Here is a 17,634-nt window from a genome sequence, read left to right as displayed (position 1 = left end):
TAAATCTTCTTCATCTACCTCTATTTAATTTTGCATATCTATTCTCTCTTTCCTTTCTTTCTTTCCTTTCCTCTCAACATATTTGTTAGTTCTTTTTTCATTGCTTTATTCCTCACTTGGCACCTTGCTTTAGTTTTGTTTTCCAGTTTGTGCTTTATTTACTTTTCCTATTTACTAGTAAATATAATTTTTTATTTCCTTTGTCCTCCAGGTCAATCTACTGTACTTTATTTTTGTTGTACTGTTTTGACTTTGCTCATGGGTGCATATGTATATGTGTCTATTTCATTATTTTAATTATTATTTGCCTGATTTTGTAACTGCCGTTTGTCTGGGGTTCATCTTTGATTTCTCATTTTTGGATATTTGTTTTAATCTCACTTAATGCCATAAGGAACCTCTTGTGGACTCCTTGTTCCTGACCAGAGATCAAGCCCTGAGCCTGTGGAGTAGGAACACTGACTCCAAGACCCTAGAAAACCAGAGAACTAGCCCTAGGGAGTATCAAATAGTGAGAACTCACACAAACAAAATGACTTGAACACAAGACCCGGCATTATCCAACCACCAGCAGCACCCTGTGCAGGATGCCTCATATAAATAACAAACAAAATAAAAATACAAACCAAATCATCAGCAGACAGGACGACCACCTCACTCAGCCTTGCCCATCAGAGGAAAAACAAACAAAAACTCAGCACAAATATCACCCTATACAAGCTTACACAAACCACTGGACCAACTTTAGGAGGGCAGAAACCAAAAGAAGAAAGAATTCAACCTTGAAGCCTGGGAAAAGGAGACTTCAAACATAATAAGTTAAAAAAAAATAATGAAAAGGCAGAGAAATTCTACACAAATGCAAGAACTAGAAACACAGAAGCTCAAATAAATGAAGAAGAAATAGGCAAACGACCTGGAAAAGAATTCAGAATAATGATAGTAAAGAAGATCAAAAACCTTGAAAACAAAGTGGAAAAAATGAAAAAAATCAATTAACAAAGACCTAGAAGAATTAAAGAATAAACATACAGAGATAAACAACACAATTACTGAAATTAAAAGTACTCTAGAAGGAGTCAAGAGCAGAATATCTGAAGCAGAAGAACAAATCAGTGAGCTGGAAGATAAAATGGTGGAAATAACTTCTGAAGAGCAGAGTAAAGTAAAAAGAATGAAAAGAACTGAGGATAGTCCAGAGACCTCTGGGACAATATCAAATGCACCAACATTCAAATTATAGTGGTCCCAGAAGAAGAAGAGAAAAAGAAAGGGTATGAGAAAATTTTTGAAGAGATTATAGTTGAAAATTTCCACAACATGGAAAAGGAAATAGTCAATCAAGTCCAAGAGGCACAAAGAGTCCCATACAGGATAAACCCAAGGAGAAACATTCCAAGACATGTACTAATCAAACTAATAAAGGCTAAACACAAAGAAAGAATATTAAAAGCAATAAGGGAGAAGCAACAAGTAACATACAAGGGAAACTCCATACACCTAACAGCTGATCTTTCAGCAGAAACTCTGCAGGCCAGAAGGGAATGGCAGGATATATTTAAAGTACTGAAAGGGGAAAATTTACAACCAAGATTACTGTACCCAGCAAAGATCTCATTCAAAATTGATGGAGAAATAAAAATCTTTTCAGACAAGCAAAAGTTAAGAGAATTCAGTACCACCAAACCAGCTTTGCAAAAAATGTTGTAAAGGGACTTACATACATTTAACATACAAATGTTAAAGGGACTTAAACAGTCAAGAAATACAAGAGAAGAAAAAAGATCTACAAAATCACCCCCAAACAATTAAGAAAATGGCAATAGGAACATATATATCAATAATTACTTTAAATGTAAATGGATTAAATGCTCCAACCAAAAGACACAGACTGGCTGAATGGATACAAAAACAATATCCATATATATGCTGTCTACAAGAAGCCCACTTCCGACCTAAAGACACATATCGACTGAAAGTGAGAGGATGGAAAAATATATTCCATGCAAATGGGAAGCAAAAGAAAGCTGGAGTAGCAATCCTCATATCAGACAAAATAGACCTTAAAACACAGAGGATTACAAGAGATAAGGAAGGATGCTACATAATGATCAATGGATCAGTCCAAGAGAAAGACATGACAACTGTAAATATCTATGCACCCAACGTAGGAGCACCTCAATACATAAACACTAACAGACACAAAAGGAGAAATGGACAGCAACACAATAATAGTAGGAGACTTTAAGACCTCACTCACACAAATGGACAGATCATCAAAACAGAAATATTAATAAGGAAACAGAAGTCTTAAATGATACATTAGATGAGATGGTTTTCATTGATATCTTCAGGACATTCCATCCAGATGCAGAAGAATACACCTTCTTCTCAAGTGCACATGGAACACTCTCCAGGATAGACCACATCTTGGGTCACAAATCAAACTTCAGTAAATTTAAGAAAATTGAAATCATATCAAGTATCTTCTCTGACCACAACACTATGAGACTAGATATCAATTACAAGAGAAAAAAAAAAAACTGTAAGAAACACAAACACATGGAGATTAAACAACACATTTCTAAATAACCAACAGGTTACTGAAGAATTAAAAAAATTCTAGAAACAAATGACAATGAAAACACAACAATTCAAAACCTATGGGATGCAGCAAAAGCAGTTCTAAGAGCGAAGTTTATAGCAATACAGTCCTACCTCAAGAAACAAGAAAAACATCGAATAGACAACCTAACTTTACACCTAAAACAACTGGAAAAAGAAGAATAAAAAAAACTATTAGAAGAAAAGAAATCATAAAGAAATGAGTAGAAATAAATGAAAAAGAAAAGAAAGAAACAGTTGTAAAGATTAATAAAACTAAAAGCTGGTTCTTTGAGAAGATAAACAAAATTGACAAGCCTATGGCCAGACTCATCAAGAAAAAAAGAGAATAATCAAATCAACAAAATTAGAAATGAAAAAGGAGAGGTTACAACAGACAGTGCAGAAATACAAAGGATTATATGAGACTATTATGAACAACTATATGGCAATAAAATGAGTAACCTGGAAGAAATGGACAGTCTTAGAAAAGTTCAGCCTTTCAAGACTGAACCAGGAAGAAATATAAATTATGAACAACTCAAAGACAAGCACTGAAATTAAAGCTGTGATCAAAAATCTCCCAAAAAACAAAAGCCCAGGACTAGATGGCTTGACAGGAGAATTCTATCAAACATTTAGAGAGGAGCTAATGCCTATCTTTCTAAAACTCTTTCAAAAAATTGCAGAGGAAGGAACACATCCAAACTCATTCTATGAGGCCACCATCACCCTGATACCAAAACCAAAGACAACACAAAAGAAGAAAACCACAGGCCAATATCACTGATGAACATAAATGCAAAATTCCTCAAAAAAATTTTAGCAAACAGAATTCAGCAACACATCAAAAAGTTCATACACCATGATCAAGCTGAGTTTATTCCAGGAATGGAAGGATTCTTCAATATATACAAATCAATCAATGTGATACACCATATTAACAAATTGAAAGATAAAAATCATATGATAATCTCAACAGATGCAGAAAAAGCCTTTGACAAAATTAAGCAAACTTTTATGATTAAAACTTTTCAAAAAATGGGCATAGAAGGATCCTACCTCAACATATTAGGGCCATATATGATAAGCCTACAGCAAACATTATTCTCAATGGTGAGAAACTGAAAGCATTACCCCTAAGATCAGGAACAAAACAAGGGTGTTGACTTTCCCCACTATTATTCAACATAGCTTTGGAAACCCTAGCTACAGCAATCAGAGAAGAAAAAGAAGTAAAAGGAATCCGGACTGGAAAAGTAGAAGTAAAGTTCTCACTGTTTGTAGATGACATGATACTATACATAGAAAACTCTAAAAAATATTGTCAGAAAATTACTAGAGCTAATCAGTGAATTTAGCAAAGTTGCAGGATACAAAGGCAATACACAAAAATCACTTGCATTTCTGTGTACTAACAATGAAAAATCAGAAAGAGAAATTAAGGAATCAATCGCATTCATCATTGCAACAAAAAGAATTAAATACCTAGGAATAAACTTACCTGAGGAGACAGAAGAACTTTACACAGAAAATTTTAAGACACTAATGAAATAAATCACAGATGACATAAATAGATGCAGAGATATTCCATATTCCTGGGTAGGAAGAGTCAATATTGTGAAAACGACTATACTACCAAATGCAATCTACAGATTTAAAGTGATCCCTATCAAATTACCAATGGCATTTTTCACAGAACTAGAACAAAAAATTTCACAATTCATATGGAAACACAAAAGACCCTGAAGAGCCAAAGCAGTCTTGATAAAGAAGAATGTCGCTGGAGAAATCAAACTTCCTGACTTCAGATTATACTACAAAGCTACAGTCATCAAGACAGTATGGTACTGGCACAAAAACAGAAATATAGACCAATGGAACAAGATAGAAAACCCAGAAATAAACCCACGCACCTATGGGTACCTTATTTTTTTACAAAGGAGGCAAGAATATACAATGCAGCAAAGACAGCCTCTTCAATAACTGGTGTTTGGAAAGCTAGACAGCTACATGTAAAAGAATGAAATTAGAACACTTCTTAACACCATACACAAAGATAAACTCAAAATGGATTAGACACTCTCCGACATAAATCACAGCAAGATCCTCTATGACCCACCTCCCAGAATATTGGAAATAAAAGCAAAACTAAACAAATGGGACCTAATGAAACTTAAAAGCTTTTGCACTACAAAGGAAACTATAAGTAAGGTGAAAAGACAGCCCTCAGATTGGGAGAAAATAATAGCAAATGAAGAAACAGACAAAGGATTAATCTCAAAAATATACAAGCAATTCCTGCAGCTCAATTCCAGAAAAATAAATGACCCAATCAAAAAATGGGCCAGAGAACTAAACAGACATTTCTCCAAAGAAGATATACAGATGGCTAACAAACACATGAAAAGATGCTCAACATCACTCATTATTAGAGAAATGCAAATCAAAACCACAATGAGGTACCATTACACGCCAGTCAGGATGGCTGCTATCCAAAAGTCTACAAGCAATAAATGCTGGAGAGGGTGTGGAGAAAAGGGAACCCTCTTACACTGTTGGTGGGAATGCAAACTAGTACAGCCACTATGGAAAACAGTGTGGAGATTCCTTAAAAAACTGAAAATAGAACTGCCATATGACCCAGCAATCCCACTTCTGGGCATACACACTGAGGAAACCAGATCTGAAAGAGACACGTGCACCCCAATGTTCATCGCAGCACTGTTTATAATAGCCAGGACATGGAAGCAACCTAGATGCCCATCAGCAGATGAATGGATAAGGAAGCTGTGGTACATATACACCATGGAATGTTACTCAGCCATTAAAAAGAATTCATTTGAATCAGTCCTAATGAGATGGATGAAACTGGAGCCCATTATACAGAGTGAAGTAAGCCAGAAAGATAAAGAACATTACAGCATACTAACACATATATATGGAATTTAGAAAGATGGTAACGATAACCCTATATGCAAAACAGAAAAAGAGACACAGAAATACAGAACAGACTTTTGAACTCTGTGGGAGAAGGTGAGGGTGGGATGTTTCAAAAGAACAGCATGTATACTATCTATGGTGAAACAGATCACCAGCCCAGGTGGGATGCATGAGACAAGTGCTCGGGCCTGGTGCACTGGGAAGACCCAGAGGAATCGGGTGGAGAGGGAGGTGGGAGGGGGGATCGGGATGGGGAATACGTGTAAATCTATGGCTGATTCATATCAATGTATGACAAAACCCACTGAAATGTTGTGAAGTAATTAGCCTCCAACTAATAAAAAAAATAAAAATTAAAAAAAATTTTTAAAAAAAGACCTAAATGTAAGGCCAGAAACTATAAAACTCTTAGAAGAAAATATAGGCAAAACACTCAATGACGTAAATCAAAGCAAGATCCTCTATGACCCACCTCGTAGAGTAAGGGAAATAAAAACAAAAGTAAACAAGTGGGACCTGACTAAACTTAAAAGCATTTGCACAGCAAAGGGAACTCTAAGCAAGGTGAAAAGACAACCCTCAGGATGGGAGAAAATAATAGCAAATGAAACAACGGACAAAGGATTAATTTCCAAAATATACAAGCAGCTCATACAACTCAATGCCAGAAAAACAAACAACCCAATCAAAAAGTGGGAAAAAGACCTAAACAGACATTTCTGCAAAGAGGATGTACAGATGGCTAATAAACACATGAAAAGATGCTCAACATTGCTCATTATTAGAGAAATGCAAATCAAAACTACAATGAGATATCACCCACAACAATCAGAATGGCCATCATAAAAAGTCTACAATAAATTCTGGAGAGGGTGTGGAGAAAAGGGAATGCTCTTGCACTGTTGGTGGGAATGTAAATGGATATAGCCACTATTGAAGACAGTATGGAGACTCCTTAAAAAAAAAACAACTAGGAATAAAACCACCATATGACCCAGCAATCCCCTCCTAGGCATATACCCTGAGGAAACCAAAATTGAAAAAGACACAGGTACCCCATTACTCATTGCAGCACTATTTACAGTAGCTAGAACATGGAAGCAACCTAGATGTCCATTGACAGATGAATGAATAAATAAGTTGCAGTACATATACACAATGGAATATTACTCAGCCATAAAAAGGAATGCATTTGAGACAGTTCTGATGAGGTGGATGAAACTAGAACCTATTATACAGAGTGAAGTGAGTCAGAAAGAGGAAGAGAAATATTGTATTCTAACACATATAAAGAATCTAGAAGAATGGTACTGAAGAACTTGTTTACAGGGCAGCAATGGAGAAACAGACATAGAGAATAGATTTATGGACATGGGGAGAGGGGAGGAAGGGTGAGATGTATGGAAATAGTAACATGGAAACTTACATTACCATATGTAAAACAGATAGCCAACGGGAATGTGCTGTACGGCTCAGGAAACTCAAACAGGGGCTCTGTATCAACCTAGAGGGGTGGGATGGGGAGGGAGATGGGAGGGAGGTTCAAAAGGGAGAGGATATATGTATATCTATGGAGGATTCATGTTGAGGTTTGACAGAAAACAACAAAATTTTGTTAAGCAATTATCCTTCAATAAAAAAAAATAAGTTAAAAAGGAAAAAAAATCAATATGGGACTTCCCTGGTGGTAGAATGGATAAGAATCCACCTGCCAATGCAGGGGATGTGGGTTTGATCCCTGGTTCTTGAAGATTCCACACACCATGGAGCAACTAAGCCCATGTGCTGCAACTACTGAAGCCTATGTGCCTAGAGCCTGTGCTCTGCAACAAGAGAAGTCACCACAATGAGAAGTCCATGCACCACAAAAAAGAGTGACTCCTGCTCACTGCAACAAGAGGATGCCGGCATGCAGCAAGGAAGACACAGAACAACCAAAAATAAATAAATTTTTAAAAAATCAATGTGACATTTGGAGCTTTCTTTCAGCTTTCAAAACTACAGTTGAGAGCACCATACCATCTTTCATTTGTGGCCCAGTTACTGGATACTATATAGGTAGGGTTCTAGATTGAAAACAGCAGACACTAACTCTGGGTATGTATTCGATGCATATTGGCTGGGGAAGAAGGCCAACCTATGAGCCTACCAAGGATCTGTGTGTGCAGCACAGTGCTATGGGCACTGCATAGGCATCACAGACCTGCATCCCATCCACTGGTGCTACTGCAGCCCATCACTTTGGACATACACTCTACACTCCTGGATTCCACTGTGAATTATCACCAGCAGACAAGTCTCTCAAGATGCAACTTAGACAGGAACACCTTACAGTTGGTGCTGAGACCACAGGGCCATGCTTGCGTTCAAGCTGCCAGGGGTTGTGCAAGTCCCCCACATACGAAGGACATAGTAGGCAGTCAAAACAACAATGTTAACTGTGGATTTGAGGCCCAGGTCTTTCACATATTGTGATCTTGAGAAGTTATTTAAACTTTGTAACCACCAGATTTCTCAACTATAAAATGGAGATACTTTCAGGATTGTTGGCTGAAGGACCAAACTCTGTGACACATGGCCAACAGCTGTTACTATCCGACAGTTGAAAACTGTCCCAGTCTTAAGTGTCTCCTCCTCCCAGTAGAGTTCCTCAGTCTCCCAAGGGAGCTAGTATCCCACGCTCCTCCTTTTGTGCTCGGTTTTTACCTTCTCTGCGGAGCTCAACACAGGCAGCCAACACTATTGGATAGCAGGAATCTTCACCATATCCCCAGTAGCACCTAGCAATGCCTTGCACACAGTGGGTCTCTATAAAAAGTCATTGAATTGAAATAGTCAAACTAAATTCTTCATGGCCAACTTTCCATTTAGCAACCTAAATGTGCTAGTGAGTTGTCTAAATTGCTTTTTCTCAACAGTAAAAAAGGAGATGTTTTGTACTGAGAGGCACACAAGCAAGGTTTGGATTCCTCATTCAGCATATTATGCAAAGTCATGACAAGATAACCCTTAAACACATCCTTTAAAAGTAGCCATGCTGGAGATTGACATACAACCTTGCCATAAATCTAAAACAGCTATTTCCACTTTGATTACTGATTTCTGAGTTAAGAACTACAGGAGACAGATGGGTTACATTTAAGGACAAGTGATAGAAAACTCACCTGTTTCTAAACCCCAAAATCCCACTAGAGAGGGAACAGGATCTCATCATAAGTATAAAGGAACTGAGGTGTTAAGAAGGAATAGCAGATTCACTCCTAGTGTGTGTTCATTCCAAGAAGAGAGAGATGCTGTTAATATTTCTTTATTTCTTTTTGTTTGTTTGTTTATGTTTTTATTTCTCTTGGGTATACACTAGGTGTAGAGTTGCTAGTCACATGGTAATTCTATATTTAACCTTTTGAAGAACCATTAAACTATTTTCCAAAGCATTGCACAATTTTACATTTCCGCCAGCATGGCAACAGTGTTCCAATTTCTCCACATTTTCGCCAACACTCGTGACTATCTATCCTTTATTATTTTAACCACCCTGGTGGATGTGAAGTGTTTTTTTAAATTAGTTTATTTATTTCAATTGAAGGATAATTACTTTACACTATTGTGGTGCTTTTTGCCATACATCAACATAAAGCAGGCATGGGTGCGCATGTGTCCCCCCATCCTGAAACCCCCTCCCACCTCCCTCCCCACCCCATCCCTCTGGGTTGTCCCAGAGCACTGGCTTTGAGTGCCCTGCTTCATGCATCAAACTTGCACTGGTCACTCAAATAGCGGAATTTGTATAGATTTAGATGTATGAGGCAGTTTTACTACATAGTCACAGGCTACGGAACTCACTTTATCTTAACTCCCTGTTGAATCCTATTCAGGGGTTTGTTGTACACACTAACCTTTCAGCAAGTTGCAAATAAGAATGGCAGGGAATAAGACAGAGGGAACAGATTTGATCTGAAAATGTTCTAAAGCTGTGTTAAGAGCCCTCTTCATGGTAATCTTGATTATTGAAAGACATGGCTAAATTCCTGCCTTCTCCCCTAACACCAAATACAAGGTTGATGTTCCTCCTTATCCAGGGTTCTTAGGGGCTGTGAATAGCTTGCATCTCTCATGGTGTCACTTGGATGCCCTCTTAGCACTGCCATTGGTCCCAGCTGCCTATGGGAATACGACCTTCCTTGTCTAGGGCACAGGGGTGGAGCCTCCTGCATAAGCACTGCGGGGACCTGTCAGGTGACCACTGCACTGTGTCCGTCATTCTGTACTTATTCACCTGTGGCTACAAGTCACTAAAATCTGTAGCTAGTCCCCTACTCTTTCTCCTGTAATTGGATGTATAATGAATCCAATCTTCCTGGGTTTGGGTTTCTTTAAAACACAGGCAAAACAACTGTATAGAATCCCTTTAAACAGTGCTCACCCTGGATATGTTTGTGAGGACAATGTTTTTATTATCACAGTAAGCTCAAGACCTTTAGAATAGGGATGGTGTCTTTTCTACCTAGATCTAGAACTCTACATGATTCCTAGCACAGAATAGGTCACCAAGAAACACTTGTTGAATTTGCATTGTCTATACTGTAGGCTTGGTGCTTGAACTTTTTAATGGGTTCCATAAAGTCTTAAAACTGTATGAAAAGTACATACACATACACTCTTCCCTTTAGGGGAATATTCCATCCTAATCTGGGAACACCAGTGACTTCTGTGAACACTTCCCTCGTATACTGATCCAGGTGAGAAAGGCAGCAGTGTTGGAGAGAATGGAAGGAGAACCTGAGACAGATGCTTGAACAGAGGTTGTTGGAGAGTCAAGCTGAGAGATGCAGGGAGAAAAGAGGTACATGAAGGAATGTGGGGAAAATTCTTGCCAAATATGTCAAAACATTACCCTGCTACAGCACTAGAGACGGGGTCAACTTTCAGAAGCACTGTAAAGGGTGCTCTCTCACCTCCGTTGAGAGAGGAAATGCGATGTGTGCTCCTGGCCACTTCAACATACACCTCTTCTCTCCACTGTAAATCAGAATGACTCACCATCATTATTGTTTTTCATACTCAAAATGCCTTCATTAAGACCCAATTATAAAATCACTCAAGGCTTCTGGTTTCTGTTAATAGCAAGCTGGTATACTCAGATAAAAACTCTTGGTGAGAAAAGAACAAATACCATATACTAATGCATACATATGGAATCTAGAAAAATGGTACTGATGAACCTATTTGCAGGGCAGGAATAGAGACACAGATGTAGAGAACAGACGTGTGTGCACAGTGGCAGAAAGAAAAGATGGGACAAATTGAGAGAGTAGCATTGACATGTATACACTACCACAACCATGTGTAAAATAGATAGCTAGTGGGAAGTTAAACACAGGGAACTCAGCTTGTTGCTCTGTGACGACCTACAGGGGTGGGATGGGGAGGGGTGGTGGGAGGCAGGACCAAGAGGGAGGGGGTATGTGTATACTTATGACTGATCTACGTTGTTACATGGCAGAAACCAACATATCATTGTTAAGCAATTATCCTCCGATTAAAAAAGCAAACAATAACAACCTTGGGTCAATATCTGAATGAAAACCTCTATCGAAATGGTAGGAAGGAAGACTATGGGATGATCAGAACTCCCAAGATCATCTGCCAATACTGCTGTGACCAGTAGGAACTAGATGGGCACATGTCAAAGCCTGAGACCCACCAAAACTGAAAAGTCTATAAGACTTTAGTGTCCTATAAGGACACTTTCCCCAAATCAATACACACACAGATTGAGGATAAACCAAATGTAAATCTGCCTCCTCCTACCCATCAGCCTCAGGGGACTGCAGGAAAACCTACTGCCTGGCTATAAGCAAGGCAAAAGAATTAAAAAGAAAAGGAACAAAATGTCTTCAAGAAGGGGTAGCCACAAAATACTCTGTTGTGGATTTGTACTGTGGGTACACTTGACCTGGGTGGGACAGAGGCATTTAAGTCATGAATTTGGTGTGAATAGATCTCAGTTGCTATCAGGTGCATGGCAAAACCAAATAAAGCCTCTCTGAAGGGGATGCATCTAAACTAGGCTTCAGATATCCCCCTAAATAATTTAAAAATGGGCTTGCCTGGTGGCTTACAGGTAAAGAACCTGCCTGTCAATACTGGAGATGAGGTTTCAATCTGTGGGTTGAAAACATCCCCTAGAGAAGGAAATGGCAAGCTGCTCCACTATTCTTGCCTGGAAAATCACATGGACAGAGGAGCTTGGTGGGCTAGAGTCCATGGGATTGCAAAAGAGTTGGACACAATTTAGCGACTAAACAACAACAATTTAAAGGCAGTGACTAGTTATCCAATCGAAGATAACTAAGTATCAAGGGAACAAGAACCAGCAAAACAACAGAGAGAAGAAATAAACCCACACATACTTCTGCTATTAAAGCCAGATTTTAAAAAAGCCAGGCTTCCATGTTTATGGAAATAAACAATAACCATGAAAATAACTATACAGAGACTATGAAAAATTATGTACTATATCTGAAAAAAAGAACCAAACTAAAAATAAAGATAATAATTGAAATTTTAAACTCAACAGTCACATTTACAACATAGTGACACTATGAGGAAGAAATAAAGAACTGGAAGGTGGGGTCAGAGGACCTTACACAGAATGCAGGACTGAGAGAAGAAAATGGAAAAAATACACACTTGCAAAAGAAGTGTGTAGAAGCCATGGAAAATGTGGTACAAGGTTGGTACAAACATTGGCATGCTAGGAAGATATAAAAGAGGGAAAAGCAGATGGGGTTGAGAATTTTTCAGGACTGATGAAAGACACCTATCCTCAGATTTAAGAGACTCAGTAGATTCCAGAAAAATAAAATAAAACCCATTCCTAAACAGCTCATATTTTTAAAACTTCATAAAGTCAAGACATAGAGAAAACCTTAAAACAACCAGAGGGAAAAAAGATTATCTTCAAAGAAGGAACTGACAATGGACTTTGAACAGCAAGTGAGAAAAGGGAAGACTGATACAGCTTTAACGGGCTCAAAGAAAATTAGTGCTAAACCTATAATTCTATACAAAACCACAAATGAATGAATTTGCAATAGGGAGAAATCCAGGGGAGACACTGGATCAGCTTCAGCTGAGATAACGGAGACATTAAAGGTAGCAGCTATCTAATAGTTGGTATATTAATACATTTGTTGGCATCCTAATACATACCTGCTAAACATAACCCTTTTAGCCCTTCCACCAGGCTCCTTAGTGGGTCTCATTCTTCCTCTCCTCCCTGATCACTACCTCACCTTGCCCCACCCCCGCCCACAACTTCAAACATTTCAACAAAGCTGCTTCCCTGTATTCTATGAGGAATACATCTTAGCAAAAAAACCTTTCTCAAAACCCTCAGACAGGTATTGCATATTGTGCCTTGGTAACTGCCTGGATATGACTATACCATTTTGTTGCAACTCAAATGGACTTTATAAAATGAAAAGCGAGATTTATGCAGAAAATAAGTGGTATTTATTTGCTTTATAGCCAGATTCAAACTAAGCTTCCTTCATATGACAAGCTCCTTTGCTACATTTTATATTTGCATAAAGTAACTTATTTTCTTTATTATACAGTTTAGATTAATAAAAGTTAGAAAATATAAATAACCAAAAGCACCTGCAATTTTTTCCTATCTCCCTCAGATATTGACTTTACCTCTATATGTACATACATCTGTATATATGAACAGATATATATATATGATTCAATTAACATTCACTTTATATGTAAATCTTTTCAGGATAAAGTTATATCTGTATTCATTGTCAATATCAGAGGCACCAAAGTATGGCCATATTTAGCAAAGGAAACACTTTCTTCTTCTATTTGGATTTTAGTGAATGGATCAAGCACTATTCATGTGAAGTTGCTTTGACATCAAATGCAAAGTCCTGTAACAGTGCAGCTCAATGTGATTTGGATTATCATCTTCAAGTACAAAAACATATCAGAGCCCAAGGACTTCATTTTTAAGCTTTGGGGCTTGAACTTGATTTGAATTCAAATTAAGTAATGCCCTTAGATCAACTTGAACTGACAAATTCTTTAGAAGAAAGTGGAATAAGGCAATTTGATGGAAATTATACTATGCAGTGCCTTGTCACTCCAGATATTTCACCTTTACATTAAATTTTTTTTCAATTAACTTAAAGGTAACTGCTATATGCCTGATATTCAAGCTATCTGTCATTATTATTCATTTATTTATAAGCAGAACTATCATTTACAAGGACCTAATTCTTAAGGAAACATAATTGCTCTAAACTGATCAATTTGCTTATATAAAACTTTCCTCTGGAACAAAAGTTAAACATTGGTTGTCAAAGCATGTTCCCTGGGGATCCTCAAGTTTATACAGCATTGTTCCAAGCTTCAACAAAAATTTGCTGACTTAAGGTGACTTACTGAAAAAAAACAGCAATGTATGCTATAAAATATGCAGAAAGAGCTACTTCACTGGCACCGGAATGAAGTAAAAAAAAAAAAAAAAAAAAAAGTCCATTAATATATCCTGCACCCACTCCCTTCACCCATTTCACTTGAAAAGAATATAGAATCACAGACCTAAAATTCTAAAGAAACTAAGTAGAAAGGGAGTTTAGAGTTCATTTTTCCAAAATAAATGTGTTTTGTAGGTAATGAAATTGAGACCCAGAGAGTTCATTCCACAAGACCACCCTGAGCCAAAAAAAGTCTCCAGAACCTGCTGGTCTTGACTTAACCATGGGTGGTCTTAGCACCCCACATATGAAGAACTGATAGAAAGCCTAGTGTGTGGACCGCTGTGCAGGTCACTAAATGACAAATTCCCAAAACTCTGTTGCCATATTTTCAATGTCTAGCAATTTCCACCTAAGAAATCACCCCCTTTATTCATTCAAAGCTCACTTTAAACTCTGCCTCCTCAAAATATGTTTATTAAAAAGATAATGAAAGTGAAAATTGAAAGTGAACTCGCTTAGTTGTATCCGACTTTTTGCAACCCCATGGACTGTAGCCTACCAGGCTCCTCTGTCCATGGGATTTTCCAGACAAGAGTACTGGAGTGGATTGCCATTTCCTTCTCCAGAGGATCTTCCCAACCCAAGGATCAAACCCAGGTCTTCCACATTGCAGGCAGACACTTTACCATCTGAGCCACTAGGGAAATCTAAAAGATATGAGGTTAATGCAATTTTTAAGAAGGTAAAGCTATACTTGTATCAAAACCTGACTAACGATCTGGATAGTTATGCTTTCAGGTAAACAAAAGCAAGCATTTCATCTACCTCAAATCCCACAACAAGCTTGCATGGAGTAAATTTAATAAGTTTTAAAATTTTGGAAGGTAATCATACTAAGTGTATAGCACATTGTAGTCGAACAACGCTTTTGCAATCAGTCAAAACTTTGCCTCTAGTGTCAGGCAACCCTAAGTTTCATTGTTCTTAGAAGACAACGCAGTGGTTCTCCAACTCAATTTAGTCTCCTGCTGGTTAGTATGCGATTATGTGGTCAAGACTCTCATTCACTTCATGAAGAAATCCACCTGAGAACCTTAACATTTCCTTTAATAGGGAAAGTAACTGACATGCAATGATGAATCAGTAATAGAGCATGAAGATTATCCTACTTGACATTCTTCAATGGTTCCCTAGAGCCTTCAAGGTAAAGTCCAGACTTCTTACACTGGCAGTCATGGACTTTCAGGATCTGAGCTTCATCTATCTCCCTAGTCCCATTTCTCAATCCTCTCCCTTCTTACTCTTTGGCCCAAGCATGCTAAACTACTTTTAGTTCTCTGGAAAAATTGAACTCTCAAGTCTTTCCACTTAAAATGCCCTACATATATCCTCTTGACATTTGTCTTGCTAGCTCCTACTCAATACCGCAAAAGTTTACTCCATCCGTGTGGAGTAGTTATCATGAGGTAATTAATGTCAACTACACCCCAAACACAGGAACAATTAATCCACTTTCAGTGAGACATCAACATTTGTCTTTTCATGACTAAACTTTTGGTAAAATATTTTATATTCACCACTTTCACTGCTTTATCATCCAATCATTTCTTAATCCTTTGCAAACCCATTCCCCCTAGCATTACTTGACTGAAAAGAAATTTTTAAGACTACTAGTGTGCTCATAATCATTTAGTTCACTGACAATAGTTTTTTCCCCCCAAAACCAAGTTTCCTTAAATTCTCTAAAGGTATCTAGACTACTGTCAATGAATTAAATGATTGTGAATCACCCTACTATATTCTACCTCCCTTTCCTTCAGTTTTTCTTGTTGTCTTATTCTAATTGTGCCTTTTCTGTGTCATTTTCTGGCTCCACTTCTTCCTCTAACTAAAGATATTCCTCTTGGTTCACTAGATTCAAAATATTAGCATTAGAATATCTCCTTAACTCCAAAACAAAGTCAAATCATTTGTGTATCTTGTTGATTCTACCTTCTTAGTGAAAAAGGAAAAACTCATAGTCCAGTAGAAAGAGCAGTCATTTTGGAAATAAACTTGGGTTCAGATCTCAAGTATGTCACTAGCTCTTGAGCAGTGTGGCACAGAGCTTATTATTTAACCCATTTGGGCTTCATCATCTCATGTATTGGGGGCTACCCAGGTAGCATTAGTGGTAAAGAACTGCCTGCCAGACATAAGAGAATGGGTTTGATCCCTGAGCCGGGAAGATCCCCTGGAAGAGGGCATGCTAACCCACTTCAGTCTCATCTATTGGGCTTCCCTGATGGCTCAGACAGTAAAGAATCTGCCTGTGAAGCTATAAATTTAAGAAAATAATGACTATATGTTAGTATTACTATATGAATTGTAGCATGCAAAGTGCATATTTCAATTACAAAAGTAAGCACTCAATGAAATCTATTCAATATTACTGTTATTTCCATACCCACTTCCTCCAAACTTGTATAGTATCTCACTGTTCCAATCCATTTCTTCATAGACATCAATGAAAGATAAATCTTACAGAGTACATACATAAACATGTTTCTTTTCTGGCTTAATTGTTCCCAATTTCTTACTGAATCAAAGTCTAATTCCTATTTCAGTAAAATTTCAGATTTTAGCACCGTCCTTTCTTTCTAGCCATCTGCCTCATGCACTTCTAAATGAATACCATTCTCCAAGCAAACTAGACTTTTTGTGGTCCAAAAGTCCAGCTCAAATTCTGCCTCCTTTATGAAAATTATCTCCCCAGTTGGATATTTTATGCTGAGTATTTTTACTCGTACTTCTTACAAATTTGTAATCCCTTTTAGTTTGGCCAGACAGCATGCAGGATATCTCAGTTCCCTGACCAGGATTCAGACCCTTCGTCCCAGCATTGGAAGTGCAGGGTCTTAACTGCTGGACCTTCACGGAAGTCTCCTAATTTGTACTCCCTTTGAAGGGAGAAACTAGGCTCTTATTCTCCTACTCACCATTTTGCTAAGTGATGAGACATGTATATATTTTAAAAATACCAACTAGATTTTTCCTCAAGGAATTATTCTCACTTCCTCAGCTTTTAATGAAGGGGTGGGAACAGAATAGGGAGGGAAGGATGTTTGTAGGGTATTAATAGAAGCACAAGTGAACTTCCACTTGGAAAAAGGAAGAATTGAAAAGTCACCCTAGAAATCCAGTTGTGACCAATCTTTGGGAAACCCTTTATCAATTTGCTAAGCTTGTTCCTATTTATTTTCTTCCCCAGAGTTATTTTCTAACCTTCTAGTCTTCTCTAAACCAAAGAGTAAATGGTTTTACTCTTTATTTTTAAACCCACAATTGAACATACAGGGATACACACATAATGTAATTTTATGTATTAGTTCATATTTTAGAATCTTATTTCTTAAAAATGAAATTTCTTTCAATCCAAATCCAAGAGGTATAATCTTCAGGCAGCATCTAGTATAGTGCTTTGCATATAGTACAAATTCAGTATGTACATTACATGAAATAATGTATAATGCACAACTACAGAACTTAATGGAAAATATATAGTCCAAGTGAGTATGATACTTGGGGGCTAAGCCCCTCATCAATACCAACTAGG

This window comes from Cervus elaphus, chromosome 19, assembly GCF_910594005.1.
Source record: "Cervus elaphus chromosome 19, mCerEla1.1, whole genome shotgun sequence".
Lineage (NCBI taxonomy): Eukaryota > Metazoa > Chordata > Mammalia > Artiodactyla > Cervidae > Cervus > Cervus elaphus.
Note: the sequence above shows the minus strand (reverse complement) of the source record.